This window comes from Mytilus edulis, chromosome 14, assembly GCF_963676685.1.
Source record: "Mytilus edulis chromosome 14, xbMytEdul2.2, whole genome shotgun sequence".
NCBI lineage: Eukaryota > Metazoa > Mollusca > Bivalvia > Mytilida > Mytilidae > Mytilus > Mytilus edulis.
The window spans coordinates 13,640,945-13,660,790 of record NC_092357.1 but is presented as its reverse complement, the minus strand read 5'-3'; the positions used below and the strand labels follow the sequence as shown (position 1 = coordinate 13,660,790).

The window sequence follows — 19,846 nt, the reverse complement described above, 5'->3', positions numbered from 1 at the left end:
ATAATATACTCAGGTTTACTCCACTTTTAAGAAAATGTCTGTACCGAGTCAGGAATATTATAGTTGTTATCCATTCATTTGTGGTGATGTTATTCTTTACTCCGTTGAAAGATATATTATCACTCTCTTTGCACATGTTGCACCATAGTTTATGATGTTAATCACAATATAAAGAAAAAAAATGTGGTATTATTGACAATGAGACAACACTCTACAAGAGACCAAATGAAACACAAATTAACAATTATAGGTCACCGTACGGTCTTCAACAAGGAGCAAAGCCCATACCGCATAGTCAGGTATGAAAGCAAAGACATGACACATGTTAAACAATACAGACGAGAAACTTGACGGCCTAATCTATGTACAAAAAGGACAAAACAAAAAAACATGAAACACACAAACAAACGACAACCACTGAACTACAGGCACCTGACTTGAGACGGGTACATACATACATAATGAGGCTGGTTTAAACATGTTAGCGGGGTTTTAACCCTCCATTAATCAGATACAGTAGTGTAACAGTTTAACATAAGAAAGAACTATACAAATCAAATAAAAAAGGCATAATGTTTATTTTCATTATAGATGTTAACATTTGTAAACTACTTTTGCCTTTTATTTACCCTGTAACGATCCTATGATGTTTTCGAAACACAACTGGTCAACATAACTATTGAGTTATTCATAGTTATGTATTCCAACTTACAATCATACATATATATAATACATAATATAGTGGTCGATGCCGAGGTATCACCAGCCCAGTAGTCAGCACTTTTTTTGCTGACATGAATTATCATTGATATGGTTATATTGATAAATTTACTGTTTAGAAAATTTTGATTTTTTGAAAATCTAAGGCTTGTCTACCTCAGGCATAGATAACCTTAGCTGTATTTGGCATAACTTTTTAGGAATTTTGGTCCTTAATTCTCTTCAACTTCGTACTTTATTTTACCTTTTTAACTTTTGTTCTTTTCGAGCGTCACTAATGAGTCTTTTGTAGACGAAACGCGCGTCTGGCGTATATTCAAAATTTAGTCCTGATATCTATGATGAGTTTATCAATATACTGATTGGTATACACAAACAACACGGTGTCTAAAACGACCCTTTATTGATCAATGTATTCATTGTATTTCATATAAATAAAGTATCAATATTATTATTATTATTATTATTATTATTAGGTCTTTCCACTTTTCTGTGGAAAGACCTATTGTTTTTCTTCTGATTATTTTTTTTTTCTTCCGCCTAATTTTGTTCTTGCGATAAACATTTGTTTCGCAATATGTCGCTTAGATATTTTGTATATGATATCGAACAGTTTATGCGCTTTTGAAATTTACCCTGCGTAAACGAATACTTTTCTTTGTAGGAGTTATCTCCCCAAACACTGTTTTCCTTGTTATGGCATCTCCTTCGCAACCGTTAAAGATTATGACAAATTTATTTTACAAAATTGTTCGTTAAATCCTCAGTAATTTTTGGCGTATTTGGATCGAAGCGATTCGAAGAAATTTTATAGGAGTTATCTATCTGTTCGGAATAAATTTGTCGGTATGTTTTTTTAACTCATAAACCGTTAACCGTATAACCCTGGAATGTTTTTATTTGAGTCCCCTGATTCCTAACTTAGAAAATTAGGTCAAGGTCAAAGGTCAAGGTCATATTTTAGATTTTCATATGTCTTTGATTTCCCTATAACTCTTGAACGGTTATAGATACAAAAATATTAAGCAGTGAAAAATGCTTGGTACTTCAAGGGGCAACTTTTTTTACATTATGACTATATTGATTTTACCATCATGTAAGGGACATAACTCCCATCGATGGTTTTTAAAAGGCCATTTTTAGGCAAAACTCTTAAACAAAAGGTCCTTGACCCATAGGGTCTTTTGCAATGACCTTGTGGAGCAATGACCTTGACGAAGGTTACAAGGTCAAAGGTCAAGGTCATCAAATTATGTGGTTTTGGCACTATTTAAACAGTTTTATGTGTGTTTGAATTTCAACCAACCAACCAACATACCAACCAACCAACCAACCAACCAACCAATCAATCAATCAATCAATCAATCATGATCATGATCAATCAACCAATAATGATCATGATCAATCAATCAATTATGTTTCCGTCTCATGTGTTTCTTATAGGGTTCAACCAACCAACCAACCAACCAACCAATCAACCAATCAATCAATCAATCAATCATGATCATGATCAACCAATCATGTTTCCGTCTCATGTGTTTAATATAGGGTCCAAGATCTTCTTTGTGTCTTTTTCCGTGTTTCAATTGACCCTATCCAATGTGTTTAACCAACCAACCAACCAACCAACCAACTAATCAATCAATCAATCAATCAATCAATCAATCATGATCATGATCAATCAATCATGTTTCCGTCTCATGTGTTTAATATAGGGTCCAAGATCTTCTTTGTTTCTTTTTCCGTGTTTCAATTGACCCTATCCAACGTGTTTAACCAACCAACCAACCAACTAATCAATTAATCAATCAATCAATCAACCAATCAATCAATCATGATCATGATCAATCAATCATGTTTCCGTCTCATGTGTTTAATATAGGGTCCAAGATCTTCTTTGTTTCTTTTTCCGTGTTTCAATTGACCCTATCCAACGTGTTTAACCAACCAACCAACCAACTAATCAATTAATCAATCAATCAACTAATCAATCAATCATGATCATGATCAATCAATCATGTTTCCGTCTCATGTGTTTAATATAGGGTCCAAGATCTTCTTTGTTTCTTTTTCCGTGTTTCAATTGACCCTATCCAACGTGTTTAACCAACCAACCAATCAACCAACCAACCAACCAACTAACCAACTTATCAATCAATCAATCAATCAATCAATCAACCAATCAATCAATCTGTATGACTGTTTAATCATGACAGTTTATTGAAGGAACAAACTCTCAATTATTCAAGAAAAATTGAAATTTAATATTGTTCTTACGTCACTTCTGAAAAAAAAATCCACATGTTCTCTGAAACTACAAGTACAATCGACCTCAAAATTTGCAGTCAGCAGGGCATACATGTACTAAACGTTTATAAAAAAACTTGGTGCAGATATCTCTCAAAGCTTTTCCTAGAGAAAAGAAATGGCAATGCCGTAAAAATAGCTTGCTAGGTCCGTAAATCTCAGTAAAAACCTACAATAAAATGTCCGCTCCGAGTTTGAAATACTAATCTGTGTTACAAACAGGTGCTGAAAAATGTACATTATCAGAAAATAATCAATAAATGTGTTTTAAAGTTACACCGGATCAATTAAATCCAAAACATGCACTACTTGTGAACTGTCATCAAAATGTCAATTTCCTACAATGACAAAAGAAATTACATTGTGTACATTCCATCTCTATAGATGTTGTCTGTTTAACGTCCCCACCTAAAAAGAAATAAAAATCTTTTCGTTATTATAAACCCGTGTCACGTGATGTGGCGCGCGCGCTGTACCTAAAATAAAAGAAAAACTTTCCAAACTAAACATGAAACTTCTCAGGTAACAATAATATAGACCCCATACAGAAACAAACAAACAAACAAACAAACAAACACCCCCCAATTCAATTAATTTTACAGGGGGAAAGACCCCCTACAATTGCTTTTTTAAAGCAATTGATTTATATTTATTATTATTATTATTATTATTATTATTATTACACTAAAAGAAACGATACACGACTTTAGAATAAAAGTTATCAAAAAGTATTAAAACTAAAACAAAATGAGATACACTATTTTAAAAAGCTTCCATTTGTCGGAAAATAACTAAATTCCATGTAAACGATCATAGGGTGCAAATTATTTTTGCAGAAAGTTGGACACAAAATCGACACATAATTTTCTAAGTACTAAATGAATTTTCAAATTTGTTTTTAAATATTCAATATGCTAATAAAGTTAAGTTCATATTGTCACTAATCATGCTAATGGGTTAAAATATTGTTTTTATTTTTAATTTTTGTTGACAAAATCTTTTTTTTGCAATCTCAAAAAATGCAAAAAAGGAAGAAAAAAAAATGTTCGTCTCAAATCAATGTTTTATATATAAAAACAACCCACTGTAAATTTGGAACCTTTCGGATAAGTTTTAAGATTATTAACGGATTTTTTAAATTCCCTTTACACATAATGTCAATGGTAAATCAATTGATTATGTTTACATTTTAACGATTTCTTGTGGGGCCGAACTTTGCCTTACAAATAAACAAATAAACTGTACGATTTAAAAAAAAAATGGCAAACATTGTCCTTATCTTTAAATGAGAGGTTGAAATCTTTAGTTGGAACTTCTGATTTTAAAATTGTCGTTTTATGTAAATTTTGTCAAGAAACAAAAAAGTTTCGCCAAATGACGTTATAAAAGCAAAAAAAAAAAATTAACGGATTTATATTTCCATGGTCTATAAATATTACTACCTTCAATATTGGTCCTATAAACGGAAAACTTCATCTTTAATTTGAAAAAAAAAGTCTTGTATCGTTTCTTTTGTTGACTAGTATATTATTATTATTTATTATTTTCATAGTACAACCTTTTGGGAATTATCGTATAATAATAGCTAAATCTTAGGTTTTTTTCAACTTATAGTAAGACAAACAGTGTACTCCATTAAAGAATAAATATCACACGTACATCATAAAAAGCAAGTAGTTGCTCAACAGCCATATCTCTGTATACGAATCACACAATCATGACAATTTTCTAAAATGTTTTTTCATTGTTATATATTTTATCTATATATGCTTGTAGTGGTGATAAATTGTCGTCAGACATCTTTCTTTAGAAAATGAAGTTACAACGATACAGCATTACAATTATTATAAACAGGTTCATTTTTGCTACCTTAAAACAAATATCTGATATTTTTAATTTTCCCTTTTGTAGATTGACATAATATCTGTCAGTTTGAGAGAGCCATATATGCATTATCTGAGGACGACACGCTATTTGCCAATTTGGGAGCCAAATATGAATTATCTGAGGACGACATGCTATTTGCCAATTTGGGAGCCAAATATGAATTATCTGAGGAAAATATGTTATTTGCATTTCTAATAAAATATTTAAAGACTAAATGCAAAGCGTTCTTTGTTTCATAGTTCCACATGGCATTTATATAATAGCTTCCATAGATAATGATAGAATGTCAGGGACGAATAAATACGTAAACACGTATAGAGAAATATGACAATAGTGACCCTCAAGTAAAGAGACATAGAGAATCTCAAGTTCTTATCTATTTTATCACCTGGCAATTATACAGAAAAATTGCAATTGTTTGTATGTTCTTCTGTTACACCATTGTCCCATAGCGCCCGCAAACATGTCTAAACACACTGCTGAATAAGTGTAAGAACCAAGTCATAAGCCTTTCAAATCAGTTTGTTGCTATATATCAAATTTGGTTTTCTTTCGTTGTTTTGAAAATAATCCAGGCCGGTACTTTTCTGGTTATACATTAGTTATTTCGAGCCTATAGAAAACTTCTATTCAATATATTTTCTTGTGTCATGTGTGTAGTCATGTCTCATTGGCAATTATTCCACATCTTCTTATTTTATATTTCTCATGCAAGTACCAAATTTAGACAACTGATATGATGATACATTCGGGAACTCAAACTCCAGTAGCAGGGGTATCGATCGATTAATCTTAAATAAAAATGACACCTTTATCATAATATTCCGTTCCGTAGGGCGTTTCAACATTAACCTCCATCAGCAACTTTCAAATCAAAACTTTCAAAAAATAGGGATGTGTGAATTCATCTCTATAAAAGAATATATAGAACCAATAACGAAATACAAAGATGCCAAATATTGCGAACCACATATGTTTATATCGGGTTATGTCCGGTTGAACATGTTATCGTATTAGATCTGAATTTTTGGAGCACAGTTTTTGGTACATTTTTATGCAATTCGGAATGTCTATGAAATGGATCTAGTTTTTGGAAATGGCAAGTTTAAAAAAAAAGATGCAGACGAATAAGAGATAACAACAGACAAAACTGATTGCCTTAAACAGGATTTGCTTACCTTTCCGGAGCACATTAAAATACTCCCAGTTTCTGGTGGGATGGTTGCTGTTCAGCCTTTAGTTTACTATGTGGTGTCTTGTGTCTGTCGTTTTTTTTTTAAATCATCTATGAAGCATACTTCAATTTTCTTAATTGATTGAGAATGGTGGTCTTATATTTCGACTTGGTTGTTCGTCAAACTCGTCAATGTTGTTATGGCGAATGATATTGGTGTCAGAACACATTTTGAAGATTTACATCTTGATTGGAACTTATGAACTATTCTTTTTGTCGAATTGAATACTTACTTACGTAGTGGTTTAGTCAGGAACATGACAGTTGTTATCAATTCGTTTGATACATGTGTTTTAGCTTTTGATTTTGTCATTTGAGAGAGACTTTCCGTTTTGAAATTTCCTCGAAGTTCAGTATTTTTATGACTTTACATTATACTTTATTAAAAACTCGAAATTAAAGACAAATACCTCAAGGACTAAAAATGTTAATATATATATATACGAGTCTAAATTGAAAACTACGTTCAAACCTATGATTGCGTTGGATAAAAACCGCAATTTTTATACGTGTGCATGTCAAACAAATTTCGTTGTAGAAGGATCTAAAAGCAGCACAAACAACATTTTCCAAAAGACCAAAAACGTGAAAAAGTATATTTAAACAAAACGCATTTGACTAACAGGTCGAACAACTGATGTTCTTTAACCCTGCTGACTGCCATTGACGATTGCCAAATAAAATTGATCACAAGATGTAACAAAATGGATCTGAATATAAATTGAATACGTCACAGAAAAAAAAATTGTTAACTAGTGGCTACGATGTTGTGCCACAAACATTCGGTGTCAATATTTCTTTAGTACACCAGATCTAGATTTCGACAATATATGTCTCTTCAGTGATGTTAGGGGTCGAAACGGTATTTGGAAGACCATATAATTTACTCTCAATTTAAGATTGACTCTTGAATTTTAAGAGACAATATAGGATGAACGGATCATATAAACCGGAGGGAAAATATGATACATGCCCAAACAAAAATTATAAACGAGTCTAAATTGAAAACTACGTTCAAACCTATGATTGCGTTGGATAAAAACCGCAATTTTTATACGTGTGCATGTCAAACAAATTTCGTTATAGAAGGATCTAAAAACAGCACAAACAACATTTTCCAAAAGACCAAAAACGTGAAAAAGTATATTTAAACAAAACGCATTTGACTAACAGGTCGAACAACTGATGTTCTTTAACCCTGCTGACTGCCATTGACGATTGCCAAATAAAATTGATCACAAGATGTAACAAAATGGATCTGAATATAAATTTAATACGTCACAGAAAAAAAAATTGTTAAGTAGTGGCTACGATATTGTGCCACAAACATTCGGTGTCAATATTTCTTTAGTACACCAGATCTAGATTTCGACAATATATGTCTCTTCAGTGATGTTAGGGGTCGAAACGGTATTTGGAAGACCATATAATTTACTCTCAATTTAAGATTGACTCTTGAATTTTAGGAGACAATATAGGATGAACGGATCATATAAACCGGAGGGAAAATATGATACATGCCCAAACAAAAATTATAAACGAGTCTAAATTGAAAACTACGTTCAAACCTATGATTGCGTTGGATAAAAACCGCAATTTTTATACGTGTGCATGTCAAACAAATTTCGTTGTAGAAGGATCTAAAAACAGCACAAACAACATTTTCCAAAAGACCAAAAACGTGAAAAAGTATATTTAAACAAAACACATTTGCCTAACAGGTCGAACAACTGATGTTCTTTAACCCTGCTGACTGCCATTGACGATTGCCAAATAAAATTTATCACAAGATGTAACAAAATGGATCTGAATATAAATTTAATATATATATATATATATATATTATATATATATATGTATCAAAGGTCCCATGTCTAAAACTAACTTATCTCACTATTCACTGTATATTTGTTATTTCAGTACAATGCTGTAAATCTGTCCACACTTTAGTAAGTCTGACGCATCAGGGTCTACTGGTACAGCAATTTATTTGCTATTGATAGAAGTTTATGAATGAGTGTTAAAGCAACGTTTTCGTGTAAGAAATAACGTTCATTGAGTTATATATAGAGATTTATACATGGCCTTTTCCATATCAGCCTGGGTATCATCCCGAGACCCCCATATCAGCCCGGGACGGAGTCGAGGTGCTGATATGGGTCGAGGGATGATATCCAGTCTGATATGGAAAAGGCCATGTATTAATAGCTTTATTATATACTTCCGACAATAGTCTTATGTAAGGCAAATAAACAAATGCAATAACTTAAACAGTCAAAAACTTTATAAAGAAGTTAAATTATGAATCAAATATATTTTAATTGTCCAACAGCAGCATCACTACCTTCATATATATTTATGGTAACATTTTGAAACATTGAAAATTTGAAAGAATTTTATGATCATTATTACTCCATGTTTGTTGTACTAAAAAATCATTCATAATATTGTAAATGGTATTTGTTAGCAAGTACTAAACTATCACTACAAAAGTTCCCGTAAATTTTGACGTCGTCATAAAAAATATCTGACGTCACAAAGGAAAGGTAAACAACCGATACCGGAAACACCGGAAGTAACTTGCACGAGAGGCACTATTATGGGTTTTGTGCACGAGATGCACCTGATATGGGTTATCAGCCCGGGTGGGAAATTATGGCTTGTATACAATGCTAAGTATATGATAAATATACATATTTATGTTTTTTAGTCATATAACACATCCGGGGTATCAAAATTGATATATAATGAAAAACAGACCGGATGGGTGTTTTCCGTTTTGACAACGGTGCACCCAACTGTGTGTTTTACCACAAGAGAAACCTTACAATATGCATTATCTAGATTAAATACCGTCAACAAAATTAGAAGGATTCTTAGTTCTATATATCACATCAAAGTTTAATACGGGTTAAGGTTTCAATACACCTTTTGACCGTTAAGAATGTGAAATAAAACACAGTAGCACATTTGGAAATAAACTTTTATAAATAATACTGAAATTTCATGATGAATGCACACATGAACTGTTGCAGTGTATGAAATATACAAATCACGTTGGAAGTAGTGGATCATATATATTTTAAGAGACTGATGTTATAATAATATAATTCATCTCATTTTTGCAAATTTTGTTGTTATTATAAGAATAAGCCGATGTGGTATGATGCCAATGGATGTGAGCAAATTATAGACAACCGTTTGACCATCAACAATGATAAAACCCCATACCATATGGTCGATTTAAAGGGATGAGGAGTCAAAAAACTATGGCTTAATTCCTAACAAAAAAATATACGAAAATGAAATATGACAGACATTTGGGCAAATACTAAATATGTTTATGAGTGCCTACCCCTCCCCTAATATTGAACTTTAGTGCAGCAGCACGAAGTGAAAACAAACTATAAAGATCAATTAAAAAAGAATCATCAAATTGATACAAAACAGAAAACACCTTTGAAACAAGATCATAGACAAGTATATTTCTCTAATTTTTTGTGCTATCTTCACATTTCCTGACCGGTGGGAGAAAAAGATGTCTCCTCACTAGTGAAAAATCTGTTCTCGGCAAATGATTGGTCGAAATTTGATTATAAGGACAAAATGTTTTGTTTTCTTCTAAATTGTCCTATTGTGATTATCAACTTGATATAACAGATTTTCGAATTTGATATAACAGATTTTCGAAATTGATATAACAGATTTTCGAAATTGATATAACAGATTTTCGAATTTGATATAACAGATTATCGATTTGATATAACAGAGTATAATTATTTGATATAACAAATAATGAATTTGATATAACAAAAATGGAAATTTGATATGTCAAATTACTTTTAAAATTGAGAAAGGAAATGGGGAATGTGTCAGAGCAACAACAACCCGACCATAGAGCAGACAACAGCCGAAGGCCACCAATGGGTCTTATGCATGGATTAGGGTTATCCCCCTTCTATATTTGACATAAAAGATATATAAGTGAAACGTTTAAACTGGTTATAGATATAGACCTAAATGTATTTACATTGCTCATGATCTGAAATCCTTGTTCTGTATATACAACGCTATTAATTTGCTCAGATTATACTCGTGTGGTCTTTTTTTAACAGAAATTGAAAGTTCACAATCATTCAAAATCTCACGCATGTTTCTTTATTTTTGATAAAAGAATTCAAAATCAAAATGTAATGTTGAAACAAAGTTATTTAAAACAAATGCAGTGATGAATTGAAGGATGTTTTAATAAATCATTTCATAGATATAAGAAGATGTGGTATGAGTGCCAATGAGGCAACTCTCCATCCAAGTAACAATTAATAAAAGTAAAACATTATAGGTCAAGGTACTGTATTCAACACGGGGCCTTAGCTCACACCGAACAACAAGCTATACAGGGTGCCAAAAATTAATAGACGTGTAAAACCATACAAACGGGAAAAGCAACGGTCTAGTCTATATGAAAAAATGAGAAACGAGAAACACGCATAAATTACATAAACAAACGACAAATACTGTACGTCAGATTCCTGTCTTAGGACAGGTGCAAACATTTACAGCGGGATTAAACATGTTCCCATTGAAATTAATAAATACACATGCCAGGGTTTTTAAGAAGGAAAATCATTTTGTTATCCTTGCATGTTCATATGTTCCTAAAAAACACTAACATCTCAACATCTCAATAGAACTCTTCGTTTTGCTTTGACTTGCAAATAAGCAATACAAATTAATCAAATATACCCACCTTTTCTCTCTTATATTTGTTAATTCTAACATTGATTTAATCATTATTATGATAAAATTACACTTCTGTGGATTCATTAATATTCGTTGGATACCAATTTTCGTGGATTTCGTGGGTACAGGGGAATCACGAATTCAAATGTTCAACGAATTACAAATTTTCTAAAGGAATGGGTGTAGACTTTGCCAAAACCACGAAATTAAATATCCAAGAATATGCAAGGTTTTCCCAAACCACGAAAATTGGTACCAACGAAAATAAATGAATCAACAGTATTTGTAGAGAAATTTACAATTTGATATATCAAATTGACAATTTGTTATATCAAATTGACAATTTGTTATATAAAATTGACAATTTGTTATATCAAATTGACAATTTGTTATATCAAATTAATAATCTGTTATATCAAATTAATAATCTGTTATATCAAATAAATAATTTGTTATATCAAAATCGAAAATCTTTTATATCAAATTGATAATTTGTTATATCAAATTAATAATTTGTTATATCAAATTAATAATGTGTTATATCAAATTAATAATTTGTTATATCAAATTAACAATTTGTTATATCAATTGAATAATTTGTTATATCAAATTGATAATTTGTAATATCAAATTGTAAAAAGTAGATTAGCATGGCCTTAAAACAGGTCGAGAACTCTAGGTTTCTTAACGAGATTTTCGGCACATGAATTCACAACAACAATTCTCTCGTGCAATACGTCATATGAATTAGAAAATGATGAATTAACTTTTTTCTCTAAGACTTGTGTTCGTCACGTTGAAAAAATTTGCAGAGATTTCTACAATCGATAGAAGATGTTTCCGTTATCGGTATAATAGACAGTGCTATTTTATTTTCTTATATTAACTTTAAACAGTGACTTTAATTCTTTGCTTTTTTGTAATTTTCTGATTTATATATTTCATGTACACCAAATCTCTATAATAGAGGAAATAAAGTTATATAATATAATAATATACTACGAGTTTACTACAACAGGAAAACACGTGGAATAAGTGGAAGAACTGTCAACTTATATAGTGTCTGGGATTCTCAAAATATATGTTTTTGTTCTGCGAATGTGATTTTTGTAAAATATATAACATAATCTTCAATTTGCATGCTCATATTAAAAAAAAGTATTGTTTGCGGGCTTCACTATTCGACTTTCTTTTTCGCCTTTTTAAAGTTGTTGAACAGTTTTTTTTCCCATTGTTATTCATTGTACTTGTGCAATAATTTTACGACCTGAAACAGTGAAATTTCAGATGAAATGACCACTGTCCACTATTTTGTTTAGCTCTTTTAAACCTAAATAATGTCGTTCAAAAATCATTTCTGCTTAAAAAACACGTAAACTTTCATTAAAATACTTCTTTCTGTACTGGATGTGTACAATTTTTATCAGGACCTGAACTGAAAGTAAGAACATCATAATAATATTCAGTATGCTAAAAATAAGTGTTATGAAAGCGACAGGGCGGATCCAGCCATTTTAAAAAGGGGGTCCTAACCCAGAACAAAAGGGGGGTTGGGGTTCCAACTACATGTCCCCATTCAAATGCATTGATCGTTCAAAAAAAGGGGTGGTCCAACCCCTGGAATCACCACCTCCCCTCCACGTGGATCCGCCACTGAGCGGATACGGTATATAGCTTAATACATTTTGTATAGCTCCATCCATCGATAAAGTCCGTTTGGTGCTTATTTTATCAAAAATATACCTCAGATGTTTTAATCGTTCGGCTGCTGTCATGTTGACATATGTGAAATAGCTCCAATATTTAAAGCCTCTTGATCACAGTGGGTGCCATATTACCTATTATTCTTATTCTAAAACGTGCTTTTTATAGAGAAATACGAAATTGAGGTATGAGTGCAAAATGAGTTATCCAAAAAAGAAATAATCTAGTAAAATAAGCAGGCATAGGTTCAATGCCGAAAAGTACGCTATAAATAACAAAAAAATTACATGTGTAAAATAATCCAAACAAAAAAACAAAAACAAAAACAAAAAAACAAAAAACGGCCCAAAATAATATATAAAAGGAGAAGAAATGTATCTAATGAATAAAAACGTATATAGGTTTGTATACTGGGTGCCTATGAAAACGCAACACTTTTGTTTTTCATAAAAATCTCATAATTTTTATTTAATTTATATAAGAACTTTGTATAGTTGGTTGAAAATGGCTTTTCAGAAAATTGTCAACAACTTTACGGTTGAATGATTTTTGGAACAAATGCGAAGTAAGAGTTATTTTGAACGTATATAAGCCGAATTCACCGCTTTTCGACATACGCACCATTGTCACGATTTTGTCATTAATTTTACAGCTTGGCTAATGTCATATACTTTCCCGACCTTATTGTTAAGAAACTTCAATAAACATATGAGTAAATGCATCAGATTTGACATGATTTAGACGATGAATCATAAAGTTAGCTTGAGTTTGCTTTGTGGGTCAAGTGGAATAACATACATCAGGATCACTTAAAACGCCCGGGATAATCAATTCCACGTCGCTGTCGAGATTGCGCTGCACCACGGGGTTATTACATTTTTTGTTAGGACTGAGTTGATGACTCGACATTGAATGTTTCGTTTACCTATTGCGCCCGAAAGATGACAATGAAACATTTTTGTTTGATATCGATCTATTGTTAAAATTGATAACTTTCAAGAACAATTTATTTTGAAAGATTATCATTTCTAATATAAATTTTATTTTTGAAAAACCAAGTGTTGCGTTTTCATTGGCACTCAGTATTTATACTGCCGCTGCCGTTAGTTTTCTCGTTTGAATTGTTTTACATTGTCATATCGGGACCTTTTATAGCTGACTATGCGGTATGGGCTTTGCTTATTGTTGAAGGTCGTACGGTGACCTATAAATGCTAATTTCTGTGTCATTTTGGTCTCTTGTGGACAGTTGTCCCATTGGCAATCATACCCCATCTTCTTTTTTTTTTTTTATATTAGATCTAAGTTGAACGCTGCAATTTTCACAAAACATCAAATGTTCCACCTCGTCGCACATACATATGGATAACATCTTTACAGCTTATTTCCTAATGCATGTAGAGCAAAACTTTGGTTACCTTTCTTGCTTTGTTTGTATATTGTACAATCATATTAAGATAACAACCAATTAAATTCAAATATACAATATACAAGTTAATCTATGCCTACATATATATTGTTTAAAGATGTCAATCTTATTTTCAAAGCTTGTATAAACAACTATACACACAAAGCAAGCAAGCCAACCAAAGTTTTACTTTGCAAGCATTAGGAAATCAGCTGTAATGATTTATTCAGTTTGGCAAATGACCGAGCCCGTTAAAAACGAAAACAAAATTAAACTACAGTTGCTGACTTCACTACCTTCAAAACAAAGGGAACAGTTTAGAAGTCTCATATACTGAAATGTGACAAAAATAAATACTAATAGATTTTGTTAACACTGCCGTGTATGTAAATATTTCTTCGCCTATTTTACGAACACAAAATTCAAGGATCGCACATTTGTCTTAGCTTTAATTTTCTATACGGAAATTGCTGCACTCGTGAATATTAGCACCGGCTGTTATCGACGGCTTTCTTTACACTAGTATGTTTGTCTCATGGGTTATTGTGCTTTTCGTTGTTGTTTCGTTGCTGTCTCGTTGACGAATACATGAAATCTCCGTTCCATCATCAAACATATTAATGGCTATATATCGGGTAATTCAAACCCTTTTTTCTTCGCATAGAAACAATTCTTCGTTAATCTATGCATGAAAGGAATAATTTGTATCACGAACTATAAATGAGGATACACAAAATGAAAAACTAAGCGCAATTGTGAATCCCGCATTGCAAGAAAAAAATGCGTTGTATTTCAGTAAATAACACGTGTTCTCGGTTGATTGTAAACACGTAGTAGTCCATCATGCATTGTTACTCATTTTTTGGATTGGTCAAAAGGTAAAAATAAATTGTGTCACATGTAAATAAACAATTACATGTGCGGAAACATAAATTTGCTAATTTATGCATAGACAATAATAGTGCATTGACTTGACATATCAATGATATAAGGATGAGGCTTAGAAATGGGGAAATGCGAGGCTGTGTCGAGCTATTTCCCCGTTTCGGGCCGAATCCTTATATCGTTGATATGTCAAGTCAATGCACCATTATTGTCTTTATACTGCAATCTAAAAAAAACATTTTCAATTGTTGTTTAATGCGTTAAGGTTATTTCTTTGATTTAAATATTTGGGGAAATCCCCTTTAAAAAGGCCTCATACATCATGCTCACGGAGAAATTTTCAACACAATGAAATGTACATTTACCTACACTCGATGATGAACGAAATCATTTTGAGTATGGACTAAAATATCATCCATAAGCATAACAAATTAATGAGTTTATAGGTTTCAAACTAAAAATATTAATTAATGAAATATGTTTTTCCAATAATTGCAAAAGAAACAAGGTTGCGTCGTTCCACGCATAGTTGTTTGCATTGGAAACAAGAACAGGTTGAAGAGGTCGTATGAATAATTAAATGTTATTTCGGCAACTTCTATTTAAATATTCATGAGGAAAAGTGATATCGGGGTAGTGACTGTATACGATATAGGGGGGTTCCTAACCCAGGACAAAGGGGGTTGGGGTTCCAATTACATGTCCCCATTCAAATGCATTGATCGTCCAAAAAAAGGGGGGGTTCCAACTCGGGAACACGTGTATTTGTTTACTTTAAGCACGTGTGCTGAAATCAAAACATGTTAACTTTATGTTTAATTTGATTGGACAATCAGTAAGTTATTACCGGTTTTAGTTATATCAATAATGATAACTTCATGCTAGAATTTTAGCGCTATTCAAAGCTTTCTGTGCTGTCGGGGCGAGCTGATAACCAAATAACAGTGTTGAGTTTTACTTTATGAATGTTTTTTGTTCGTTTGAAGTATTTAATAAGAACAAAAACGTATTTGTGTTCAGTTAACGTGTGAATTACACTAACACAACACCGAGTTTAGGTCAATGGGAACACGGCCTAAAACAGCTATTATACCTGTCACATGTCAAAAGCTTGTAATTCACTGGTTGTCGTTTGTTTCTTTCTGTGTTCTTAGTTTTGCTTACATTGTTTAGACCAATTATTTTTAGTGATGTATACATTTTCATGTTTTAAAGGATATCCTATTCTCCTGTTTCAAAAAGTTCTCTTTGGTCTCTGTTGTCTAGTGTTAATATTTTAGAGTAAAGACTAAATATCTTTTCTTAATATTTTTAAGACAAGGTTAAAGAAAGTGTAATATTTCAAAATTCTAAATTTCGTTATTCCATATAGATGATGTTTCTTATTATGTACAAATATATTCTTTGGTTCCACATGGGTATCATCTACTAACAATGCATGTGTTAAATTTGCATATGATCTATTACAAATTATGAAAGTCATCATTTTACAAGAAGGGAGGCTACTCATTGTGCACGAGAATTTCAATTTCCGAAAAGAATAGATGTCCAATGAAAAAAGTAGGGCAATCCAAATAAAATAAAAACATGTAAACGAAAATAAGAGGACAAAAATACAAACATCTTTATAAAGCAAAGCCCATTGAAAAATGTACCACCAGTAAATTAAAATAAAAATTGGTAACGTTTCTAGCATTGCAATATTAAACACAAAAATCTTATTATCTGCTGATCTCTTTGTTTGATGTATTTAGAGTTAAAAGTGTCATTACTTTCGAAAATATCAAATTTTACCCAAGTTTATCAAAATTGAAGTATTTCATTATCAGCATTTATAACAAGATGTTATTACACTTCATGTCAAAATGCAAGATTTTGATTGGTTAATACGAGGAGGATAATTTGAAATTGAATTTAATAAACTGGAATATCAGCACATATAGTACAAAACTAGGTAACACATACAACTAAGAGAGTGATAGAGCATATTGTTACCCCTCAAAAATAAATTGTCATTCTCAACGTTGACTTCGCCTCTGTTTGTAATGTATTCTTTGGCAAAATAAAAATGCTGTATATACCTTTGAACTATCATCATGTATTCATTATGTTATATGTGTTGAAATATGCCAGGTTAATATTCACATATGCAGATGTGATACTATAAGTTATATGGTTCGCTACTGACCCCTATGAATTGTATTCACCCTCTATGGATCCGTAAGGGGTCAGAAGTTAACCGTATAACGAATTTATCGGACGCTGGATTTTTTTGCGGCGTTTTATTGAAAAATAAACAATGAAACACAACAAAATTAATAGATGACTTCACCATAAACGCGTCATGAGCCCCATATGAAACTTACTAACCCCATACGGTCTCATAGGGGGTCACCACGTGACGACGTTTAACCACTCACAACGTGATAATTCATCTGTGGTCTGATAATATGAATTATAGTACGGATTAAAAATAACCTTTTGAAAAGACATAATTCCGAAATAAACCCAAATGAATTTGGCCGACCACTCATTATTTTTGCTTTTTTCAAATAAAGGACAAAGTTGAAGCGTTTTTGCACCTTAGAGTCCTGTCAGTTCTATATTGTATTAATAATTAAAATCAATATACCAAGAGAGCAGAAACGAATTCATGTTAACACAGGAGATGGTCTATCTCAGCTCCACATAATCAAACTTTTATTTTCTGTTTAATTGTTGATGTTTTCTGCAACGCTCAGCTGCCAATGGAAACGATAGTTATATATTAAAATGAACAGGTTGAAGAAAGTGTATTATTTCAGAAATGTGAGTATCCTCATCATAAAACAAAGAAGCTCATCTAATTTTGAAATAATGCAATTACGGTTTCTAAATATGTCTGACATATTATTCAATATATATAACGTAAGAATGTTATTCAATTGTCTGATTTATATTTTCTGTATTTAAAAACTTTACTAGGAACACTTTACTCGTTGCATGTAATTGAGGAAAAGGTATGATAAAAGCAATGATAAAAGCAATCATTTGAAAAAGATCGCTTGCAGTACAGTGTTTTACATATATCGTGCCGGAAAATGTAATAAAGATGTCGTGTGTTACAGTGTAATACAGATCGTGTGCAGTATAACTTAATAAAAATCGCTTGCAGAACAGTGTAAAACATCTCTCGTACAGGAAAATGTTTTACAGCTATCGTGCAGTACAGAGTAATACAAATCATGTACAGTACAGTGTAGTACAGGTCTCTTGCAGTACAGTGTAATACAAATCATGTGCAGTGTAGTGCACGTCTCTTGCACTACAGTGTAATACATATCATTTGCAGTACAGTGTAGTACACGTCTCTTGCAGTACAGTGTAATACAAATCATGTGCAGTACAGTATAGTACAGGTCTCTTGCAGTACAGTGTAATAAAAATCATGTCCAGTACAGTGTAGTACACGTCTCTTGCAGTACAGTGTAATACAAATCATGTGCAGTACAGTTTAGTACAGGTCTCTTGCAGTACAACTTAATATACATCATGTGCACTACAGTGTTTCACAGGTCTCTTGCAGTACAGTGTAATACAAATCATGTACAGTACACTATAGTACAGGTATCTTACAGTACAGTGTAATACAAATCATTTGCAGTATTGCATATTACAGATCTCGAGTAGTGTGGCGTATTATTGATCTTGTACAGTATGGCATTTTACTGTTCTCGAGCAGCATATCGTATTACTGATTTTGTACAGTTTAATGTATAACTGATCTCGTACAGTATATTTTATTACTGATCTTATATTGTATGGCGTATTACTGATCTCGTACAGTAAAGCGTATTACTGATCTCGTACAGTATAACGTATTACTGTGCTCGGACAAGGCGTATTACTGATCTTGTACAGTATTGCGTATTACTGATCTCGTACAACATGTACAATATGGCGTATTACTGATATCGTGCAGTATGGCGTATTACTGATCTTGTACAGTTTGCTGTGTTACTGATTTTGTACAGTATGGCGTATTACTGATCTCGTGCAGTATGGCTTATTACTGATCTTGTATAGTATGACGTGTTACTGATCTTGTACAGTATTGCGTATTACTGATCTCGTACAACATGTACAATATGGCGTATTACTGATCTCGTGCAGTATGGCGTATTACTGATCTTGTACAGTTTGCTGTGTTACTGATCTCGTACAGTATGACGTATTACTTACCTCGTGCAGTATGGCTTATTATTGATCTTGTATAGTATGACGTGTTACTGATCTTGTACAGTATGGAGTATTAATGATCTCGTACAATATGACGTATTACTGATCTCGTACAAAATGACGTATTACTGATCTCGTACAATATGACGTATTACTGATCTCGAGCAGTGTAGCGTATTAATATTTTTTCTACCGTTAGTGAGGTTACCAGATTAATGATACAGCCGACTAGACTTGTCTTTCGTTGGTAGATTTTTTGATATGACATGTTTAGCAAGTAGTCTCCCTTAGAAATATTTCAAATGTTATTTTCTATACGATACTCATAAATGCAACAGGAACACGAATAATTTACTATAGAAGCAGTTTCAAGGTAAATAAAATACGTAATAGTACATTGATTAACAAATAAGTGTGTGAACTTAATAACAATTTGATGAAATAAAAAAGAAAAAGAATCGCTTAATTAGAAATAACGTCTTTGCATCATTAATTCGAGGTGAACATATAGAAAATACTGTGTTGCTATACTGTCTGAAATCAGCAAAGTATACTGTAGGTGATAACTTATGCTGATCTTCTGCAGTATTGCGTATTACTGATTTCGAGCAGTATATCGTATTACTGATTGAGCAGTGTGGTGTATTACTGATCTTGTTAAGTATGACGTTTTACTGATCGCATACAGTATGGCGTATTATTGATTTTGTACAGTATGGCGTTTTACTGTTCTCGAGCAGC

General features: G+C 32.2%; 1 protein-coding gene across 1 annotated transcript in view; it reads left to right on the top strand.

Annotated features, from left to right (window-relative positions):
• The window catches only part of LOC139503989 (brevican core protein-like), a 53,987-nt gene that overhangs the window by 20,571 nt on the left and 13,570 nt on the right, over positions 1-19,846 (top strand). The window lies entirely within an intron of this gene.